Raw genomic sequence first — 23,930 nt, forward strand, 5'->3', positions numbered from 1 at the left:
GTCAAGTTTCTAACCCCAATATTAACCAAGAGGCAGTATAACATAACGGACTCTGGATATAAACTTCCTGGGTTCTAACCCAACCCCTGCCACTTATTTGCTAATACGTAACTGCTCTGTGCCCCAGTGTTTTCATCTGTACAATGGAGACTTCTGTTCCAGAGGGTGGGACTCCGATGACAAAAGTACCTATTTCATAGCACTCCCATTCCCCTAGGTTATTGTAGGAATTAAATCAGCTACACATAAAGCCCTAAGAAAGGAGCCTGCTGCAACACGATAGTCAATACAATAGTTTCTATGATATAAATTGCGATAGTAACATATTGAAAGTTACAGACCATGGCAAACTATTTTTGTTCTAACAAATTTTTAAGCTCAGGCCTCTGGGAAGTCCTCTGATTTTGAATAAAGTACAAGAAAGGCAAGATAAGTTTGCCTTTTTCTTTACTTGGGAGGTATCTCTTCTTTTTTTTGTCTGAATCCTGTGCCTGCTACTATAGCAACCAGGATATTGCCAGTTCTTGTCTTCAGATCCTGCCCATTTGGGGATTTATGAAAAATAGGTAGAGTTCACCAACATCTAAGAATTCTTGTACTGTAGAAGAAACCTACAAAAACAGAACATTTTAAAGCAGGCAAATATCGCTGATTGTGTAATTCTCACAGGATTACGATGGTGTTTCCCTTTAAAAAGTGTTGTTGATGTCTTTTTCCCATGCCTGATCCCCTGGCTATTCAACTGTTCCTATTCAATTTTGCAGAACATGGCAGGGGTCTAATGACTAGTTTTGTACTATATTGAAGAGGTATAATAAGAACAACAAGCCACATAGCTACATTGAAAGTTTGCAGTGATGAACCAGGGGAAAATCATGCCATATAATTTTCTCATCGAAATGTTGAAAACTAATTAAGACTCCAAAGTAATGAATATATACTGCTTTTCTAATTTGTTTCACAAATTAAGTTCAAATACAGGATTACAATACCGTAGACTAGGCATTATATAAACTAATGTTGAGAATATGTTTCTTAGCCATCAGAATTTGAGATCCAAACAGAAAACAGAGAGCTTTTAAAAGCTTAGTTCAGTCTTTGGTAAAACAAGATAGATGTAAAAAAAAAAAAAAAAAAAAAAAAAAACCCTCTAAATAAATATCAGAAAGATAATAATTAGAAAAATAGAATGGCAAAAGAATAAATACTGAAGGCATGATCCTAAAGTTCGTATTCGTGCTAAACTTAATGTTAATTGGAAATTTATATAACATCTAAATTAATGATATGAGGTCAATGGATATATAGATTTTTTTCTGTAATTTTCTTTTACATAGTATATGTCACTAGTACTATCTTAAGACTGATATTGATAACTTTTTGTGATTGAATGAATTCTAAAGAAGAATAAACTCTATCTCTATGTGTCTATCTTCTCCAAACTGATTTACCAGTTACTAAACTCAATGTGGCATTGCCATTTTTCTAGCCAATTCCACATAATTCAGAAAAAAAATCAACATTTTAACTTAAGAAAAATTTAAATATAAATAAAGTGTATGCTGAGATATTTCAAAACACAAGGAGTAAACTTAAGCAAATGTTTCAGAACTCCAGCCATCACTTTATATTCTTGTCAAGTTCTCCTCAACACTTCATAACAGTAAAAGTGCCGTTTAATTCAAGTTGTATGCTCAGCATAATAAAAGAGGAAGGATACAGATGTTTGAAATCTGTGTACTCCTTTTTCTTCTGCATTGAAACAGAAAGATGTTCTTATTCCATGAAATAAATCCTATTTTATTAGATGTCTTCTTTACTTAAGAGGTTAAATCCCTAATTATATCATTAATAATCATGTTGACATTTATTGCCTACAAGGCATGGTTTCTTTGGAAACAATTTAAGAACATTAGATATTTCTGATCATTTATCTTATTATAACTGGCCTACTGGTTAAAAGAATAATTTTTTAATCCTTCTAGGCAGTTAAACTAACACTTATTAGGTTATTTGTTCATAGGCACTTCTTCCTGAGACATAATAAATGGAGAGAAATATCTGCTTAAGAAATTTAAAGTTGTGCAATGTCTTAAGTTTTTAACCCATTACATTACTTCCTTGGCTAGAGAAAATAATATATCTTATGTATTCCCAGATCCCCAATTTCTAGAAAAGCACCTCACTCATAGTAAGTACCCGATAAATGCCAATTGAATCGAAACGAGCATAATTGAGCTGAACAGATGTTTTAGCATTTTTGGCTTCCATAAAGTTAGCACAAATTGAGGAAAATTTTAAATGCCTTAGGAATGTACTAACATCAATATATTCGATCAAGATTCTGCTACCATGAATGTTGGTAAAAAACATTGGTCTAGAAGCAGGCAGACCTGGGTTTGAATTCTAGCCTGCCCTTCCAAATTATGTGTTTCTATGTGATTTATTTCATCTTTATTGACTTCCTCATCTAAATATGTGAATAGCGATTCCTATCAATACATCACAGGAATTATGTCATGATTAAATGAGGTAACATTATTGTAATAGGCAAATAGTAAGTACTCAATATGTGTTGGTGATAATGATGATGATAAATGTCTACCAACCTCTTTTAATGCCTTTAGATTTTGCATAAATTAATTGCCAATACAATCAAGTCTCAAAGACTATTCTAACATAAGAGAGAAGTAGGGAAGAATGTAGAAAATAATGGTCATACCAAGAGGCATTTATGTAAAGCTTTGTGAAATATCCTCTGATTTGTCCATGCGCTTGTTTTGGCAGAGGATTTACCTGTCCAGTATGCTTATACTGCTTGGGGTAATATCCATTAGCATGCATTTCCTCAGAGGTAGATGCAAGAAGCAATGTTGGATGGCAAAGGAGGGCCATGGCAAAAGGAAAATTTTACAAAAGGTGTTCTCATGTAGGTAATCAAAAATGACTGAAAGTGCCAAGGAGGAAGGTAGTCAAATAATCACAAAAGAGGTAAATTCCCTTTACATATACTCTGGGAAGATACAGGAGTAAACCTGCCCCAAGGCAATCAGGGAGGTAAGCTGGACAGTGTTATTTGAGCATCCTTAAAAATATGAACACTGGCATTGACAGCCTGAGCCTCTGATGCATCCCTCTGCTTCCAGACCTGGCCTCATGTGACTTTCCTATTCTAGGCTGTGGAGATCAACCAAAGCTCAAGAAATCATATTTTTTTTTCCCTGTGAAATTTCACAAGCTGTGAAAGCTTAATCACCCACCCGTTTTGTACATCCAGCCAAAGCTGAGCTGACTTATGAGATCTTTGGTGAGTGTGCCAAACTCATCCTTGCACATGTGGGTACCATGGGCACTTCTTTCAGACTCAGAAGTAATCATACAGTGGTTATAGCCAGGTTGTGACAGAAGTCCCTATAATTTCATATGTATATAAAATTTCAGCAACGTGGAAATGGAAATCTGTTCTATTTTCCTTATTTATTGCTTTATCTAAATCTCAAGCCTGTCAAAAATAATTTCAATCCATTCTTCCAAACATAGATGTAAAAATGGAAGAAGAGTATGCGAAATAAGCTTGCCTCAAAATATAGGAAGCCCCAGAGTTAGAGAAAGCAATATTGTTTCTTAGGAATATTTCTTAGGAACTATTCTTCAATTCTCTTTACTATTCAGTTATTATAATGGGGGAGAATATCCTGACAAGTGCTTTTGGCAGAATTTTTTATACTTATGTGTGCAAAGGAATAACTATGTAAACAGAAAAATATTAAAACTTTCAGTGTTAATCTACATTTTAAAACCCAAGCATATCTTGACAAACTTCCAAAGACAGAATGCATGAAATTCATAAAATATATATAAGCATGATTGCATTACTGTTTCTAATTTATTTTCCCCCTGAACAAAATTCTGCCTTTGAATTCTTATTTATTATGCCTTTTATTCAATTGAGTACCCAGGCAGAAAATACAATAAAGCTTTGCTAATTTCATAAAATATTGAAACACTGACATTGCAAATAGAATATCACTATCTTTATGTACTTCTGAGCCTATCTCATAGTTTAATCTAAAAACCTATTTAAGGAATGCATAATTTCCTAGACTCTTATTCTGATAAATTACTTTCAGTATTTTAGAGAAGAAATATTAAAAATTCAGAAATACCATTTCTACTTATTCAAAAGTAGTCAAAGAGCTGATTCAAAATGATTAAGAGATTAAAGAACACAACATACATGACCAATGTCTTGATATATTTATTGTCTTGATATATTTATTACATGCTATGCTAGAGATCTTTATTAGAGCCCATATTTGTATTTTAATAGCTCTGTTTCCATTTCATGCGTGGTACCTAACATAAGCAACCTCATGTTCTAAACATAAGGAAGATAGTAAACAGAAGGAAAATCCAGATAAAAGTAGGTAAATAGGTATAGTGACAGTGTTGAGAGCTTCTTATTTCCCACAAAGGAAAACAACGTATATGAGAAAAGTATATGCTGCCATTAACAGATAAAATCTATAGGACAGCATTATTAGCTAGAATCAGAACATTCAACTTATGAGTGTATTTCTTTTCCTCCCACCTACAACATGCAAATTCAGTGTCAGAAAAAAAAATTATTATTATTACATTATGCTCTGAATTTTACTACAAAGGAAAAATTAAAAAATATACTTCTGTTTTCAATGTTAGATTATTGTCAATATTCTTGCTCATTTTTCTTTCTATTGAAGCTAACCTGATTTTCTATACATTCTAGGAAGCAAAATATATTAAACAAAGGCTTATGTCATTCTCTAAAAGAAATGTATAGTATATAATATATAGATGTTTTCTTATATGTATATCTAATATATCCATATTTACACAATTATAGTAATTATGCACAACAAAAAGCTATTTTTAAACTGTGTTTATGTATTTCTTTAATTAAGACACTATCTGCGTGACAAGTGTGAGCAAATAAAATTGGCTGAGAATTTTTGGTTTAAGTTTAGTTTTTAGTCCAGCATTTTTTCTTTCCATTTGATTAGGAGATGAGACTTTTATATATACTTTTGGAAGTTAAAGATGCATTCTCATTTAATTTTAAACAGCACGGAGTTTAGTTCTGTTATATCCTGTAAAATAAATTGTGATCTAAGACATTAAAACAGTAAACAGAACATGAACTCAGCTTCTGAACATTAAAGCTCCACCCTAACACAGTAAGTAGATTCTAAAAATTTCAAGTGCATAAAATATAGAATCACATTATTACGGAGTTAATGGAATGGCGGGGGTGAGACTGAGAAGTTAGTCAGCTGGGTGTTCAGGTCCTGACTCTGTGATCTATTCTACCTGCCATTCTGTCAGCACCCAATAGCTGTTACCTACTTTGGTTTAAATGAGCATGAGAACAGTTCGTGGTCCTAAGGCTGCCTGAGTCTTCAAGGACCAAGATCAAGATTTCAAAGTGGGTTCATTAGTATCTGTTGTAGCAACCCAGGCTTGCTTGGAGAACACTGTGGATAAGGAATCAATTCTCTGCCTTGCCACTTATTTTTTTTAATTATTAACAAATATCGTTTATATTATTTATAAGTATATATGATTATCTGCTAATATATGAAAACTATATATACTATATACTACTAAATAATTATATGTAGTTTATTATATTATATACTATAGATAACCTAATATTAATATATTAAATATAGTATATATCTTATAATGTACACTACAGTATAATATAGTATATAGTAGATAATAAATATAGCATATGGTATATAAGCATATATTATATGTACATATTTCATAACATATAACAACATTATATTATATACAATTATCTGCTAATAGTAAAACATGCAAATAGTGGGAGAGAGTTAGTGATACATAACATCAGATATACTGAAGATATGTCAGACATCTATCTGATATCTAGCTAACTAGCTAATTAACAATGGAATATACTTTTTAAAAGTCACAGAAACTTTTCAGGCCAAAGGACAAATGCTTGTGTGCTCTCAATATACTTAGTATTCCTCAGGTATTTCAAATTATCTCACAGCTACCTCCAAATTCAGGCTTTCAAAAACATTGTATGCCTGATAAAATTTATCTGCAACAGGTTTTTAAGAATATAGACATCAGCTTATAGAATTTGGAACAACTGCTGCTTAGGCAGATGCCATCAATCTGGGTCTGAGTTGAACTACATACATTCCTGTTCTTGAACCTTTATTGAGGTATCAACTCTCAGGGACAGTGTTCCAGTTCTTATTTTGATTCCAGAGCCATAATTTCACACCATTGCTGTTCTCTTTATATTAATACCATCTTGGTTATGTCCCTGGAGCGATCCTTAAGACTCAGTGCATCTTTCTACCTATTAAACAGATGCAGTCCTCATCTTAAAAATGCTTTATTTTCATGACTGACTATGAATTGCTTTAAGCAATGAAATTCTTGAACTGTAAGTTACAGGTCAAAAATGACATTCTTTGTATACTAAAGAAAATGCCTTAGAGCTGGGGCCTACCTTCAAGTATATCAGCTCTCAATACATCCCACTTTGAAAGCCAATTAGTCCCATCTGGCCATGTTTTAATTTGCTTTAAAATTATTCTGCATACTATTTCTATTAGACACATGTATAATTACTCAGTTGGACAAAAATTTTGACAAATCAAATTAGGCCTTGAACAATTTTCAAGCATTCTCAAATCTTACCAATATTAGTAAAGAGTTTTCTTGTGAAGGCTTTTTCATAATTCTGATGGGATAGGTGATTCTGTACTATTGAGTTGGGCTCTGCAATATTTTTGGAGATGTGGACTTTGAGAATATAATTAATAAAAGGTCCACTCATCATAAAGTGAATTCCTATGAACCACCTATGAAACTATGGTATCTGTGAAGAACAAACAAAAGTTGAAAACTGACCTTAATCAAGGGTATGAGAAGCCAAAGGTATTGAACCCAAAAGGTAACATAGTTTTACATTTAAATGTAGTATTTAAAAAATATTTAATAAAATTCAATATTGAATGAAATTTTTGACTTTATGAGAACATGTTAGAAGACATCACTACAAATACTGGTGTGATTTCAAATGCATATATGATTGTTCTGATTAATGTTAGGATTCCTCCTTTGTTTATTTAACTCTGAGATGGCAGAATCATCCCTCTTTTTCTCACTATGGTATGCATCCTCACTCCCAAGACTGAACCCGGCTCAGAGTATGCATTTGATAAATATTTAGTCGATGAATGAATGAAGGCCTAAAAAAGGGGTTGATTTTCATTCCTAGATTTTCTTTCCATAGTTTAGTAACAGGCAGGTGATTCCATAAATGCCATAAAAGACACTTTGAAATAGGAATCATAATTGCAATGGCAAAAATAAAAAAATATATACTTATGGAACACTTAGTTGTTCACCAAGCAATTTCACATATCTTGAGTCAAACAATCACCACTAAGGTATTATTAGAGGCATTAGTAGTCTTATTATGACAAAGAATCTGAGGCAAGAGAAAATTAACTGTGTTGCTGTTAGTCAGCTAGCCATTAAACGCAGGTCTTCCTACTACGATCATTTATAAATTCTATACTAAAATTCAGCTAAAGAGTTAAGGTGCATTATTATAATATTAAAATAAATTGATTGAAAATGAATATTATACAATGTAGATAGACTTTTCAAATAATTTAATATTTTTAATTTTTCATATAAAACACTGGCTTTGTTGAGACGATCTTGTGTGAGATAGTGAGAGAGCACAACTATGACATATTCTTGTGTGTGTGTGTGTGTGTGTGTGTTTGTGTATATGTAGGAGGGATGGAGTCTGGTGAAGTAATAGACATGTAATCTGCGTTAATTTTAAATGGGCTATGCTCCATGGCTCAATGTCTAATTTTATGAGCAAAATAAGCAAACAGTTAAAGCATAAAATACTCTTTCTACTCTTTCTCATGGCCACTATCTACTTCTGTTTAAGCAAATCTCATCTCCTAAGCCAAAGTGAAAGATACTTGAGGTCACTCGATGTCTTTGAAACACTAGATGCCAGGGAAGAGTCTTGCAATAATAGGTTCTCAATGAATGTTCACTTTAACAAGATGCTGAACTCCAGAAAAAAGAAAAGCCAAAAAAAAAAAAAAAAATGTAACTAGGAAAGAATATTTAATGTTCCTGCACAGGATCAAAGTTTGGAAGAAACAACTATATTATGAATAAGTTCTCCTTTTTCCTCAAATGATTTATTCTAACAATTATTCAGAATAAATGAAAGATAGATAAAGAGTTCAAAAGCCATATGACATTCAAAAGCCTGATATACCTAGAGGGCTAAATTCTATCTTCTGAAATAACTTTTTATTAACTTTAACTAGAACACAATCTCATTAAATGGCATAGTGCAAAAGTGAACCTGAAAGTTGTACTAGAGAATATTAAACACTTTCAGGTGAAATGAATGTTTATTGCTGTAGTCTTTGATATTCCTCTCAGCTCTGCTTAATTGCAGTTTAAATGTATTACTACACATCATACTAAGTCAGTCTGGTAATTTCTTACAAAATTCCCCCACTCAAAGTTTGTGAAGATTTGACAATGACTTATAGGTAGTTTACAAAGAGATTTATCCTTGAATGTTTTGAATATTTAAACTTGAATAGAAAAAAAAAATAGAGGCTCCTACGTGATTATAAGAGCCGATACTTCAAATCAGCCTCAATAGGTGATTTTAAATGAATGCATGTATTTTAACATAATTTTATAGAGTACTTGTTTTCCTCATATATCTCTGAACCAATTATACAATTTTTCCCAACTACATGTGGCAGAATGTTTAATATTGTATGTCTACAAGCTTAGGCATGATCTACTTATGTTTATTGATTACTTAGTGGTAATAGCTACTTAAATGCCAAAAAGTGAAAGCTTAGAAGAACCTAGATTATGCAGCATCATTGAGAAGGAAAATTAACCTTACTCTGTGTTAGTTTGCTAGGAGTGTCATAACAAAACTCTATACACTGAGTAGTTTAAATTGATTTTCTTACAGGTCTGGGGCTGGAATTTCAAGATCAAGGTGTCAGCGTTGGCAGGTTAGGTTTCTCTTGAGGCCTCTCTGCATGGCCTGCTGATGGCCACCTTTTGCTGTGTCCTCACTGGTCTTTCTTCTGTGTGCACACCCCCCACCCACCGTGCTGCTTTGTGTGTCTAAACTCCCTCTTTTTATAAGCACACCAGTCAGATTCAAATAAAGCTTACCCTAACAGCCTAATTTTAACTTCATCATCCTTTAAAGTCCAGTTCTCAAATATGGTCACGTTCTGAAGTAATAGAGGTTAGAACTTCTACATATGAATTTTGAAGAAACATAATTCAGCCCATACCACATGCCAAGTTGCTGTAACATTTACATTTCTTACATTTAAATAATACTTGATCTCTCGTCATCTCTCTACCTTCCATGTGATTAGAATTGTGTGTAAATCAAATAAATTGGGCATTATTGCAGCAATTTGATCATTTACAAAATCCAACAGTACCTAGTATAAGTTCTTAAATTTTAATATTAAACAAAGGGGTTTACAAATATAACCACACCTAGAAAACAATTCATAGGTATAACAGTAATTACATTATGTCTAGGTAAGCAATGTAATTGCAACCTGTGTTTTTTTGCTCTTTCTTTTTAAAGAAATGGTGAATCTTGGTTTAATCATTTGACTTTCAATGTTAATTTAATATGCATGCTTAGCTAGGTCATTTAATTGCTCATTATCCAATTTTCTCATCTGGAATGAATACTATGTGCTAAAATACTTTATTAAAAGAAATTTCCACTAAAAATAAAATCTTAAACTTTTTATTTTGACCTGTGTTTTTGACCATGAATCTGGCACCCTGTGGGACATGGTCACTAGTGAAAAGAGTGAACTCAATCCATTTATTAATCCATTTATTTCTCTTTTTTATTTTATTTTATTTTTTTGAGACAGAGTCTCACTCTGTTACCCAGGCTAGAGTGCCGTGGCATCAGCCTAGCTCACAGCAACCTCAAACTCCTGGGCTCAAGGCGCAAGCAATCCTTCTGCCTCAGCCTCCTGAGTAGCTGGGACTACAGGCATGTGCCACCATGCCTGGCTAGTATTTTCTGTATGTTTTTAGTTATCTGGCTAATTTCTTTCTATTTTTTAGTAGAGACGGGGTCTCACTCTTGCTCAGGCTGGTTTCAAACTCCTGACCTTAAGCAATCCTCCCACCTCGGCCTACCAGAGTGCTAGGATATTTCTCCTTTTTAATCCATTCATTTTTAATGAAAGAAAATATCCTGTGCCAGGAGCTATGGATTCAAGGATAATTAAAGCATGGTTGTTTTCTTGAAGAGGGTCAGAATCTAGTGGAGTCAGCTATGTAAGCAAAGATTTATTTGATCAGTGTTATAACATAGGCATTTGAGAGGTGCAATGATACCACAAAGGAGAATGTAAACAATAATGTGAACAGAGGTCAGGAAAGGCTTCGTGGAAGAGGTGGCAAAGAAAGGGAGGCTTGAATGAGTAGGAACTTACTGAACTCAGGAGAAAACTACAGGCCAGGTTTCTGCCCTTGTGTTTTTGGCCCATTTTCCATTTCTTAAGTGATCTCCCTCGCCAGCATCCAGATGACTGAAACCGATGCCCTATCTCAGGCACACTACTAAAGTCATACTGACTGCCCATCCTTACAGGACCCTGCATTTCTCTTATTTCCACCTGCTTCTATGCTGCATGCTTTAATGACATGATCTTCTTCCTGCAAACTCTTTGACTTATGCTCTGATGGTCAAAAGATTAAGAGCAAAATGGCATCTAGAAATTTGTTGCCACCTTCTGTGTCACCTATATTAATTCAATAGTTCTGGAGTAACTGATGTTTTTTTATATGTCCTTAATATGGCAGCAGGTCTGGACAGAAAAGGGATGTAGTGAATGTGCCAAGCTTTGGACCAGAAAGACCAAGATGTGAGCAATAACAACAATATCACACATTTATAATAACAGCACACATTTTCAGTATTCAGGCCTTGAGCAAATAATTTAAATTTTCTGAGCTCAGCTTCCTCATTGTAATAAAATGTCCATAATACATTTTATTGAGATGTATTGAGTTGTTAACATATAAAAGCATTGAGAATATAATAGGTGGCCCTGAATAGTAGATGTATTCTCCACCTTCTCTTCTACTGACTTTTAAATCTTGTAGTTTCTCTTCATTCCTATAGACATGGTACAAAATTATCCATTAAAAAGAAAATAGACTAGTGGCCAACAAACCTATCAAAAAATGCTCAACATCCCTAATCATCAGGGAAATGCAAATCAAAACCACAATGAGATATCACTTAACTCCAGTGAGAATGGCTTTTATCAAAAAGTCCCAAAACAGCAAATGTTGGTGTGGATGCAGAGAGATAGGAACACTCATACACTGCTGGTGGGACTGCAAACTAGTACAACATCTATGGAAAGTAGTGTGGAGATACCTCAAAGAACTAAAAGTAGAATTACCATTTGATACAGCAATCCCACTACTGAGTATTTACCCAAAGGAAAAAAAAAAAGACACTCTATAAAAAAGACATCTACACTCAAATGTTTATAGCAGCAAAATTCACAGTTGCAAAGATAGGGATGCAACTCAAGTGCCCATCAATACATGAGTGGATTAATAAAATGTGGTATATGTATACCATGGAGTACCACTAAGCTAGAAAAATAAATGGTGAACTAATACCTCTTGTATTAACCTGGATGGAAAGGAAGACCAATCTTCTAAGTGAAGTATCACAAGAATGGAAAAACAAATACCACATGTACTCACCATTAAATTGCAACTAATCAATCAATATTTACGTGCACATATGGAAATAACATTCATAGGAAATCAAGCAGGTGTGAGAGGAGAGGAAGGTATGGGTAAATTCACACCTAACGGGTGCAAGGGTACAATGCACACTACCTGGGGGATGGACACACTTATAACTTTGACTCAAATGGTACAACAGAAACTTATGTAACCAAAATGTTTATATCCCCGTAATATTCTGAAATTTAAATAAATAAATAAATAAATAAATAAATAAATAACTTTTTAAAAGTATTTCCTTTCTATCATCAACATCCTCTCTCCCCTCTGAACTTTCCTTTCTAGAAAAACAATAATAACTTCCCCATCTGATAAATTCATATCCTTTCTTTGAAACCCCACAAGGAGTACACATTCTTGCTTTAATTAGATGAAATCCTTCCTTATCTAATTGCTTTTATTTCTTTCAATATATTAATTTGTATTCACAGCTCCAACCATGGAACTTCATTTATTATTCTGCTTTCATTATTTAATTTCAAGTACCTGGTCTCAGCAAACAATGTGTCTATGAATAGTGACTCTAATAAAGTTAAACAAAATATATCCTTGCCCTCACTTGGATACATTACTGCAAAACATGCCTCTTTTCCCTATCTGTGACTTTTCTAAGCAAAACCCTCCATGATCTTATGCCCTTCATGCATGGCCTTGTTCGGTTCTTACACAGGGAGCAGTGGTTCTCAGTCCTGTTTGCATATTAGAATCACCTGGAAATCTTTAAAAAAAATGCTGATGATAGGACTCAGTCCAAATCCAATTAAATCAGTGTTTGGCCGTAGAGCCCACTGATATTTTTTAAAAGCTTGACAGGTAATTCTAATATGAAGTCAGGGCTAAAAAACTCTGAGTGGCAGCTGGCTACATATGATTATGTGTTTGTGACTTTAAACATTTTTCAATTAAGTTAATTGTTTCTCCTCCATTAGTTATATTGTTGAAAGTCAAGCCATTTCCCTCTTTAGTTTGTACCAGATACTAGATGCATGCCCTTAGGCAAGTCATTTAACCTCTCATAACCACAGTGTTCTGATGCCCAGAATAAAATGAGTCCTCTTACCTCCCAGAGTGGCGTCAAAAATTAAAAGATACAGTTGTAAGATGACTACACTGAGAACTCAACAGCTGCATAAGAATTACCCACTAAAAATAAAATACTCTGCCTCCAAAATCACCCTCCATAATCTCTCCTCTTAGGAAGGATGGAAGGAAGGAAGGAAGGATGGAAGATGAAAGACATGTAGATCAAAAAAAAAAAAACAGAAGGAGGATCTTTGCTGGAAGTATAAACTACTTTCTTTGTCAGAAGAAGCACAAATTTGTATTGTCAATTTACTGAAGTAATGGAAGGAAATAAGTTAGTCGATAGTGTTCATATGTAGAAATAGGCCGCAACAATTTATCACTGACATTATTCTTATTCTTAACACAATGATAAATAATGTATTAGAAGAGCAAGTAGGGTCTGAATTAATGCAAACTACTGTAACATAAACGTACAACTGTTGTAGAATCACTTCCCTGGGACTTAAGATGCACGTGGTGTTAAATGCAAATATATTTGAAGTTAAAAGTAGGGCTCTCCAGGACCCTAGAACCTTTAAACATAAAGTTGTTTCTATTCGCCCTTGTTTTTGTAGAAAGGGATAAACTTGGAGGAAATTGTAGAGCTTCCAAATTGGAGAATGATGTTAAGAGTCTTATTGTAGAGGCCTCACATCTACTTAACTCAGTGATAACAAAGAGGAAACAGCTCTTTCCTCTATTCCAAAAGCAAAAAAGAAAAAAAAAAATTGCGTAATTAAAGGATCGAGTCTAACCATTTGTTTCATTAATTTCCTGACAACATCTCAGCAAGTGGTCTGTCCTTACTTGACCTTTTGCAGTGGCAATTAACTTAGATCTTAACTAAGTTGACCAAAATAATTTCTTGTAAATTCCATTCATTTATGGTCAGAGTACCTTTGGGATTTTCAGAAGTTCCCATGGGACCATAGAAAACAAGTTTAACACATGTTCTATATGACAGTCTTTTAAATACCTAATGACAACTTTTATAATTTCCAAGAATGTTCTCTAAAGAAATCTACGGTTTTTTCACCATCACTGACACTTCAACCAACAATAAACATGGGAAGCAGCCTACTGTCTTCCCTCCATTGGGAATTGAGATATGGCAAGATTTGGCCTGGGCTTACCCAAAGTCAACAAAGAGATGGATGAGGTTGGTAGACAGAAGACACCTTTTGGATCATCCACTTGGGCTGCATTCCAACACAGCGTCTCACACAGTAATTGGGTGTTATGTTCAGATCCAGTATTCCATGATCATGAAGGTTTTTGTCACCTCTTTACTGATGTTCCTAGACTCCAAAGTTTGTTAATCTTTTCATAGTCATAAAAATGCCAATGTGTTTTAGTGATTTTTTTCCTTTCATTAAACTGGCTAAATATCTATATGAAATTGCTACATCATAATCTATGAAAAATGATACACTTTTCAAGTATAACTTCTTAAAACAGTTGAGTCCTGACTTCTTGATATATTTCATATAGGCAATATGCCTTCTCAAAGCTACATACATCCTAAAGAAATATATGTGCATATAAATATATATTACTAATATATGTGCATTTCTAAATGAAAATGTCTCATTTCTTAAATGATTTTCTTAAAAAAATCAACTATTGAATGTCAACTGGAATTTCTCAAAAAGGCTTTGTCTTTAATCTCAGATCTTAATCATACTTAGACAACTGAACAGCAGGTAAAGTGATATGCAATAGAACTCTAACAAAAATTAACAGATTTATTGCAACACGGAAAATATAGAATCTAAAGATCACACCATCAGGGGAAAATAATATACGCCGTCATCTTCCTGACCATAACTTGACATTCTCAACTGAAAGACAAGTAAACAAAGGAAAAACTCAACTTTTATATTCTGTCCTTTCATTAAGAGTTTGATGTATGCATTTCTTAAATCAATTTAGAAGAATCCTGAAACAACCTTTCTTTTCTTTACTTTATCATCCTTTAAATAAAAGTGCCACTCTAACAGATTGGGAATTTACTCCCACGGGGCCCACCTCAGGTGCCATGCAACAGATTGCCTTTTCATAGAAACCCCAGAGGACTGAACAGCACACCTCTTACCTGTCGTTCTATTGCAATTGTCATCTTGTCAATCTGAGAAACATTTGATGTTAATTTCTTTGCAGCTTAAACTGTTCCTTTTCCCTAGAGATTGTCTATGGCTATGTTTCTTTCACACACTCATATGTGAGTAGTCTGCATGCTCTCACCTGACAAGGAAAATGTTGCCTGTGAGGAGAGGTAATGTGTTAGAGACATACAGTATTATGTCTCCGAGTTCTCTGAAGAGCAAAGTTCATGCAAAGGTGTGTGTGTCTGTGTGTGTGAGAGAGAGAGAGAGAAAGAGAGAGAGAGATGATACACGTTTCTAAGTTCCTGTTCGATATTTTGAGTTTGATTAGCAGCAGCTCAAAGTGAAAAATACAGTGCACATTATCCTATTTTCTAAAGTTCAAAGATTCAACTTTTTAACACACACACGCACACACACATACATACGCCCACTGTATTTCTTATTGATATATCTTAAAGCCCCCAATGTCATTATCAGCTAACTTAGTTCTTAAGCACATTAAGCAACCCTTGTAACTGCTAATAAATTACATTTTCAACTCTTAACAAAATAATGAATTAAAAAAAAATGTTTCCCTTATCTCTTCCCTCAATAGAAAAGAAAGATTGAGTATTGCATAGAACCAGATGCATGAAGAAGGTCTATTCCACATATAAATAAATAAATAAGTAAATATTATTTATTTTCCATTCCACCAATGATATCTCGAGAAATATACTTCATTAAGATTTGAATTAGCTGCAATTGCTCTCTTACATCTATGCTAATACCAGAAAATCTAGCACAGTTATTATTGTCTTACTTAGGAAAAAAATAAATCACAAAAAGCAGCTTTGTTTCAATTTGAAATGCTAATGAGGAAGATGGGTGTTCTTGTTCTATGCACTGCTTCCTACCCTAGACCAGGGAACAATTTACCTAAGATTTAGGAACAGTTATTATTTCTTTACTTAGAGAAAAAAAGTGAATTTAGGAAAAACGTAGGCAAATTCTCAATTAAAAAACAAACTTCATATCAGACTTCTGCTTTGGGCTATGATGAAATCGCTTGAAAAACACCAATAATCCCACTGAGAACAACTAAAAAAGTCAAAGAAAATGCTGTCTGTCTATTATCTATATCTGTCTGTCCATCCATCCATCTACTATCTATCATGCATCTATCTACCCATCTATCATCTATATACCTATTCCTCTATCCATAATCTACTTAGCTATCTCTATCATCTCTCTACATATTTATCGTCTATCTATCCCTCTATTACCTACCTATCATCTGTTTATCAATCCTTCTATCAATCTCTCTATCTGAAGATATAGGAAAACTTTTGAGTCAAATAGGAATCTGGAGGTCAGGATCCCAGAGAGATGAAATTGCAGACACTTGACTATGATTGCTGCCTCTCTGTCCTCAAGGCATTTGCTGATTCTTGGTGTGAATCTAGGCCAAACTCATGGAGCCATCAACTTAAGAAACCCTATGAAATGTGTATTTATTTCCTAGAGCTACTATGACAAATTACTATAAGTTTCATGCTTACAACAACAGAACATTATTTTCTTACGGTTCTGAAGACCAGAGTCTGAAAGTGAGATGTTGGCAGGCCTGCCTGGGCACTCTGTTCCCTGCCTCCCCCAGCTTCTGCAGTGGTCCTCAGTCCCTGGCTTGTGGTCACACTGTTCTCTGCTCTGCCCCTGTCTTTTTACATCACCTTCTCCTCTTTGTGTCCTCTCTTCTGAGTGTTTGTCTTTTCTTCTTCTCTCTTATAAGAATTCTTGGGATGGCATGTATGGGTTACCTGATGCAGTCTAGAATTATCTTCTCATCTCAAATGCTTAATCACATCTGCAAACACCCTTTTCCCAAATAAGGTAACATTCACAGGTTCTGGGGATTTGATGTAGATATCTTTTGGAAAACCCTTTTCCCAAATAAGGTAACATTCACAGGTTCTGGGGATTTGATGTGGATATCTTTTGGAAAACCATTTTTTGACCTATTACAATGCCCAAGAAAGATAATAAAAAGAAAATCATGTATGCACTCACTCAGAAATGCAGAACCCTTCAAGGAAAATTCTAGCTAATTTACCATATGGAAATAAAAACATTTCTCTTCTTTAAAAGATATTATTATGAAAGTGAAATTGCACAATGCAGAATAGAAGAAAAGATTATGTGAAACAAAGGACCTGGATCAAGAGAACCAAGTACTCTTAGAGATTAACAAGAGAAAGGCAGAGAGACACCAGAAAACTGGGCAAACACTTGAGCAGGACTGAGATACCCAAATGTCTGATAAAGATATGAAAAGGGCTCAGTCCCTTTAATCATCAGAAAAATGCAAGTTAAAGCACAAATGAGATCCTGCTACTCACCCACCTGAGTGGCTAAAAGGAAAAAACTGACAGCACCAATGGCTGGCAATGGTGTGTGGCACCTCACACTCTCACACACTGCCACTGAGGTGGGGTCTTCATTGGTACAGCCACTGTGGAAATGTTTTTGTTTTGTTTTTATTTTTTAATTGTTTTAAATTGACAAATAATGATTATATATATTGATGGGGTACAATGTGATGTTTTGATAAACACACACATACACACATATACATACATTGTTGGTAGAAATGTAAATTAGAACAGCCATTATAGAAAACACTATGGAGATTCCTCAAAAATCTAAAAACAAAATTACCATATGACCTAGCAATCCCCAGTACTACTGGGTACACATCCAAGGAAACTGAAATCAGTATTTCAAGGAGATACCTGCACTCCCATGTTCATTGCAGTATTATTCACAATAGCCAAGATATAAAAGCAAGCTAAGTGTCTATCAGTGGGTCAATGAATAAAGAAAATGTTGCATCCACACACACACACACACACGCTTATACACACACACACATACACACACACAATGGAATACAGCCTTTAACAAGAAAGAAGTTCTGTCCTTCCTACTAAAGATTAAATGCAACATAGACACACACAGAAAACATCATCAAAAAGGAATTGATAAACAAATCTATTACAGCCAAACAATGGAATGCTAATTAGCAATGAGAAAGAACCACATCTACTATCATCACTAATATTCAACAAAGAGGAATCTTAGACACAAAGTTATGTGAAAATAGGCTATATCCACATAAAGTTCAAAAGCAGGCAAAACCAGACTAGGATGTTACAAGGTAAAAGAGTGTTTTTCTTGGTAGGTGTGACTGAAATAGCGCAGAAGGAGGGGTTCTGAGTAGTTAGGAATGTCCCACTTCTTTCCACAAATTTATGATTTATGCCAATTTCCATATGCTTACTATACTTTATGAAAATACTTTTCAAAAATGAACAAGATAAACTCATTTTTAAAAAGACAGTTCCTGACAAACCAAGAAAAAAATAAAAATGTGACGTTTAGTCTAAAACAACTTAAACATTAAATTTAAAGCATTTACATAAATTATGTATATAATGCTACAATAAAGTGGATTCAAATGGAGATTTAAATCTAAACTGATTTCTTTCTTTTATTAATTTCACAAGCACTTACAGAGCATCCATATCATATGCAATTGGGGTAAGAATGAGTAAGGTATATGCATATAAAAGAATAAGAAGCATATCCATGCCCTTGAATAATTTATAGCCTCACAGAGAAAAAAATATATATGTCTGAAATATCTAAGGAGGAATGCAGTGGTACAGATATAAGAACTTAAGTAAAGGAAAAATCATTAAAGATTGAAAAATATTCAAGTTTCCAGTGCTCCTTGAGGAATTAAACGGATGTAATTATGTGAAGATTCTGCAATAGTCTAGTCAGTTTCTGAAGCTATTTCTTCTCAAATCTCAGTGGCATCTCCGGAAATAGTTGGTCACCAGCATTGTTTTCTCATTAATCATTCTAGCCACTTGGCCTTTAGAAAATATTTTACACTATCTTCAGATTTTTCATTTTCTCTATTAAAACCCATTATGAAATAAAGTTCAAAATTGTAATGCAAGATTCTCATATTTGCATATTTCTCTTAGTTAAGCAGCACATAGAAAATAATTTTAAAGATCCGATACGAAGAAATAAATTATACTTACTTGTCAAAGGCAAGGATGCAATGTGGCATTTTTTTATCAAAATTATTTTAGTAGATATTCATCATAGTGTGTTATTTTCTCCACTTCATGAAATGAGTATTGATATTAGCTTTCACAGTCATTTCAGGATGAGCACTATTAAAACCAAGTATTATATATCAGATCCTTCGAGATCGACTAAAAGGAATTAGCTAATATGCCCTGAATTTCAATACAGAACAAATGTACATAAATGAATGTATATTTATATGTACATATGAAAAGATTTAAAAGTATCAAATTAATATCCCAAACCTTATTAATTATTGGGACTGGAGAGACGGTGCAAGTGGAAGGAGGCTTTGAGAAGAGGACTTATTTTTATTTTATATAAATATTATTAAAGTATTTACAATATACATAAATTTTATCCTGCATATTTTAAAGTTATAAAATCATATACACACACATCATATTCTCTTTCAATATATCTTCTAGGGGAGAAAAAAAATGAAAATAGCCTGAGAAAAGTACTATTCTTAAAACATGTTGTCTTAAAACCTATTCACCATTGTCAGCGAAAAGTTACACATGGAAAATTACTTAATACAACCAGCCTACTTGTAGCATGGAAGGCAACACCATTATTTACCCAATTACACTGCAGCTCACACACAAGGACTCTGAGAGGGACGCTGTGTAGTTCAGCTCTGCCCCTGTACTTGTGGCAAAAAGTCTTAACAGCATCCACTCTTCTGATTGTTAATTTCATATAAACAATTCAAATCCAAGATATTCAAATTCCCTTATTCAAAAATTTTAGGCAAAGTCATGATACTATTCCCCCCAAAGTATCATAATACTCAAATAATAAGAAAAAAATAGTAACAATAAGGTGATTAAAATTTTTGGTCTGAAAAAAAAAAAAGAAAACCATCAAAATATCTTCCAAATTTTTATATGTTTAACTGATCACTTACCAAGATATTATGGAATAAAGATTTGTGATCAGAAATACAGCCATTTAATGAGCGTCCACAGAGATGAGAAGTTAATCGGCATGTACATTCCCATTTATACATGTAGAGCTCTCACCCCCAGTCTTTTTCCAATCACGTTTACCACTCACAGTGCACATATGAAGTGAAGGGGAAGGGGACGTTTTCTGGTCACCATTCAGGGGGTTAAAAATTAGTAGTTAAAACCCTGAGTCTCTTTTCCTCAGAAAAAGTGTCTTCCAAGTGCAGCTTCTAAGCTGGGAAGGAACTGGGAGGAAGTTAAACTGTAGTAAAGCATTTTCTCATTTACTCTCAGGAAACAGATTTTAATTAAACATAGTCACTCCTCTCCGAGTGTTGGGATCTACCCTTCAAAGGTTAAGGGATGACGTTACAGGTTATACCATTGAAAGATAAAAAGAAAATAAAACTCTCATCTTCTCCTTTTAAAATTGAGGAAGGAGGCAGGCAGTGGAGAGAGAAATCCCAGAAGGAAGAAAATAAATGAGGGCAAGGGAAACACCAATCCCATTGATTTCTAGACCCATAACATCTCTGAAGAATTTCTGATAAATGACTATATAGACTCATTAGTATTTCTGTTTCTCTTTTTTTTTTTTTTCCCTTTGGTGAAGAAGTAATGAAAAGTTGGAGCTAAATAATTGAAGAGCAGGCAGGCAGAAAGATGGAGTAGAAACAGAGGCATGAAGGATGTACTTACGACACTTTGAAAATAAAAACTGAATTCACCAACTTGTGTGCATGAGTGTGTGCTGAATGAGAAATAGCCCAGGTTATTTGATTGATTAGGGATGTGACTGTCCATCAATGACCCTGAAGACACAGTCTTACTCTCATTGCTCTAATGGGCATTTCCTACACTCTAGGGAATCATGCAGTTTCAGCTTTCACAAAAAAAATGTGTACTAAACTCTCTGAATAAACTGCTAATGCCCTAAGATTATGAGAAGAGAATGCCAATTCTGCTTCCATGATGTTTCTAAGCACCCAAACACCAAGAACAGATTCCTCTTGCCCCTTCTGGCTAGAGCATTTCTGAAGTGACAACTATACTTCATGCTGCTCCCATTCATCCTCATAAAACTTAGGACCTACTCTGACATCTTCTATTCAAACCTGTAATAGCTCCCCATTTCACAGTATCTCAGCTTCTCTCTGTCAGGTTTGGTGTCCATTTCTTCTAACAAAAGCTTTTTAATTGGCACATCTTCTAGTGGTGATTTATTCAGAGCACCTCATTTAATCTTTATTTCAACTTATTTTGTAAAAATTTTACCTGATTTCAGACTTACATAAAAGTTGCAAGAATACAGCAAAATATTCCTGAATACCAGTCAAGAAGATGCCTGAAGGTTTTATTTTATCTCACAGTAAACAGGGATCATTCATGTGTCTCTCTAATGCAACCTCTTCTTTCCTCCCTCTCCCTCTCCTGTGTTACTATGTAAGCAATAGAACTTAACACCGAAAACCACACTGTCATCTAATTTCCACATCTTTTCTCAGATTTTGTCAATTATCCCCATCACACCCTCTATGGCAAATCCAAAATTATTTTTTCATCGTTTGCATTTAGTCGCCATGGCTCTTTTTCTCCTTTAATCTGAAAGAGTCCCTCAGTCTTTCTGTGCATTGCATGACTGAGATTTTTGAAGGTACTTTGTACAATGCCCCTAATTTGTGTTTGTCTAGTGTTTCTTCATGATCACATTAGATATTTCCACATCATTAGATTCAGATTCAGGTATGCACATACCTTTGGCAGGAGTCCCACAGAACTGATGCAGAGTTCTTCTTAGTACATAATTATGAGAGGTACATGCTGTGCAGTAGCCCCCTTACTGCTGATCTTTGATTATAGGTTCAATATACCTTATCTGAAATGCCTGGGACCAGAAGTGATTCCAATTTTGGATTTTTGCAAATCTTGGAATATGTGCATATAAATAATGAAATATCTTGGGGATGGGACCCAGTCTAAACAAAAAATTCATTTCTATTTCATATATAGCTTATACACATAGCCTCAATAACTTTATACAATATTTTAATAATTTTGTGCATGAAACAAAGTTTGTGTACATTGAGCCAAAAGAAAGCAAAGGTGTCACTATCTCAGTCACCCATGTGGACAGTCTATGGTTGTTTGGCATCACCATCATTCCTGATTTTGAATTTATATGCTATGCTACTAATAAGCAATCATTTTTTTACATTTATTCACACATACTTAACAGTAACAAGCGTGGCATACCATTAATGCAGTGAGAAAATAATCTGTCTGAGGTGACTAAGCAACACAGTAGCACCGCCAGGTGTTAAACAGTAACAGCAAACAATGGCAGGCTTTCAGTCTCCACCCACAGTGCTGTGCTTTGATTAAAAGTTTACTGTATACTGTATTTCATTTTTCTAGGTAAGAAGAAACATCAGAAGCAGATGAGGAACCAGGAAGTGGGTTCTCTAGGGATGAGGACATGTTCTACTGGCTGACTTTTTAAAATGTTTCCTCCAAAGTCATCTACTTCATTAATGATGTTTTTTTTTTTTTTTTTTTTTTTGTCTCAGAAGTCTCTCTTTGATTTTATAAACTGACATGACTTCTTATTCTGCTATGAATGTGTGCACCTCTAGTCCTTCAACAGGCCCATCACACATTTTCACCATTCTCTCTATAGGCACTGGTTCTGCAGTGTTAACAGGGTCACCTTCATCGCTATGTCAGCACTCAAAAACTTTCAGAGTTTGGAGCATTTCACATTTTGGATTTTCAATTTAGGGATGCTTAACCTGTATCAGTTAAAGTAATGTCTGCTAACTTTCCCTCTGTGATGTTACCACTCTACCCTTTGTTATTAAGACATATCTTCTGGGTATACACTTTCAGATTAGGTAAATATCTTGCTCCTCTTTAAACATTTATCCACTAGTGTCAACAGTCATTGACGATTCTTGCAGGACTCAATTACTATTATGGTGGTTGCAAATAGTGATTTTCTAACTGCCATTCATTCCATATTTATTAGTTGCCTTTCTAATGCAAGCAAGAGCTTTGCCTTCTCCCCATTTATTTAGTTATTTATGCATTTATATATTAATATCAAAGCAGATTTATACTTCATTCAATAGATTTTAATAGTTAAATATTATTTATCTGAAGCTCACATTGTCCGAGATTTATCCAGTAGAGACTCCTTCAAAGTGGCTCCAATACTCTTTTGTTATATCTTCAACATTCTTTGAATATTTTCTTAATTTTTAGCACATAAAGATGTTCTAGACCAGGCGTGGTGACTCACGCCTGTAATCCTAGCACTCTGGGAGGCCGAGGCGGGCGGATTGTTTGAGCTCAGGAGTTCGAGACCAGCCTGAGCAAAAGCAAGACCCCATCTCTAATAAAAATAGAAAGAAACTATATGGACAGCTAAAAATATATATATAGAAAAAATTAGCCAGGTGTGGTGGCACATGCCTGTAGTCCCAGCTACTTGGGAGGCTGAGGCAGGAGGATTGCTTGAGCCCAGGAATTTGAGGTTGCTGTGAGCTAGGCTGATGCCATGACACTCTAGCCCAGGTAACAGAGTGAGACTCTGCCTAAAAAAAAAACATGTTCCAAGGTCATCTTTTCCTTATCTTTTCCTCTTGCTAACCTGCATCTGGAATCAGCTATTTTTTTTCCAAGGAGCTCAGGGTCATTTTAGTATCAAATGGCATTTAGAAACAAAGATCCGGGCTTTAGAGAT

General features: G+C 34.4%; 1 protein-coding gene across 1 annotated transcript in view; it reads right to left on the reverse strand.

Annotated features, from left to right (window-relative positions):
* THSD7B (thrombospondin type 1 domain containing 7B) overlaps positions 1-23,930 on the reverse strand; it is a 718,374-nt gene that overhangs the window by 413,727 nt on the left and 280,717 nt on the right. The window lies entirely within an intron of this gene.

This window comes from Lemur catta, chromosome 8, assembly GCF_020740605.2.
Source record: "Lemur catta isolate mLemCat1 chromosome 8, mLemCat1.pri, whole genome shotgun sequence".
NCBI classification, from domain to species: Eukaryota; Metazoa; Chordata; class Mammalia; order Primates; family Lemuridae; genus Lemur; species Lemur catta.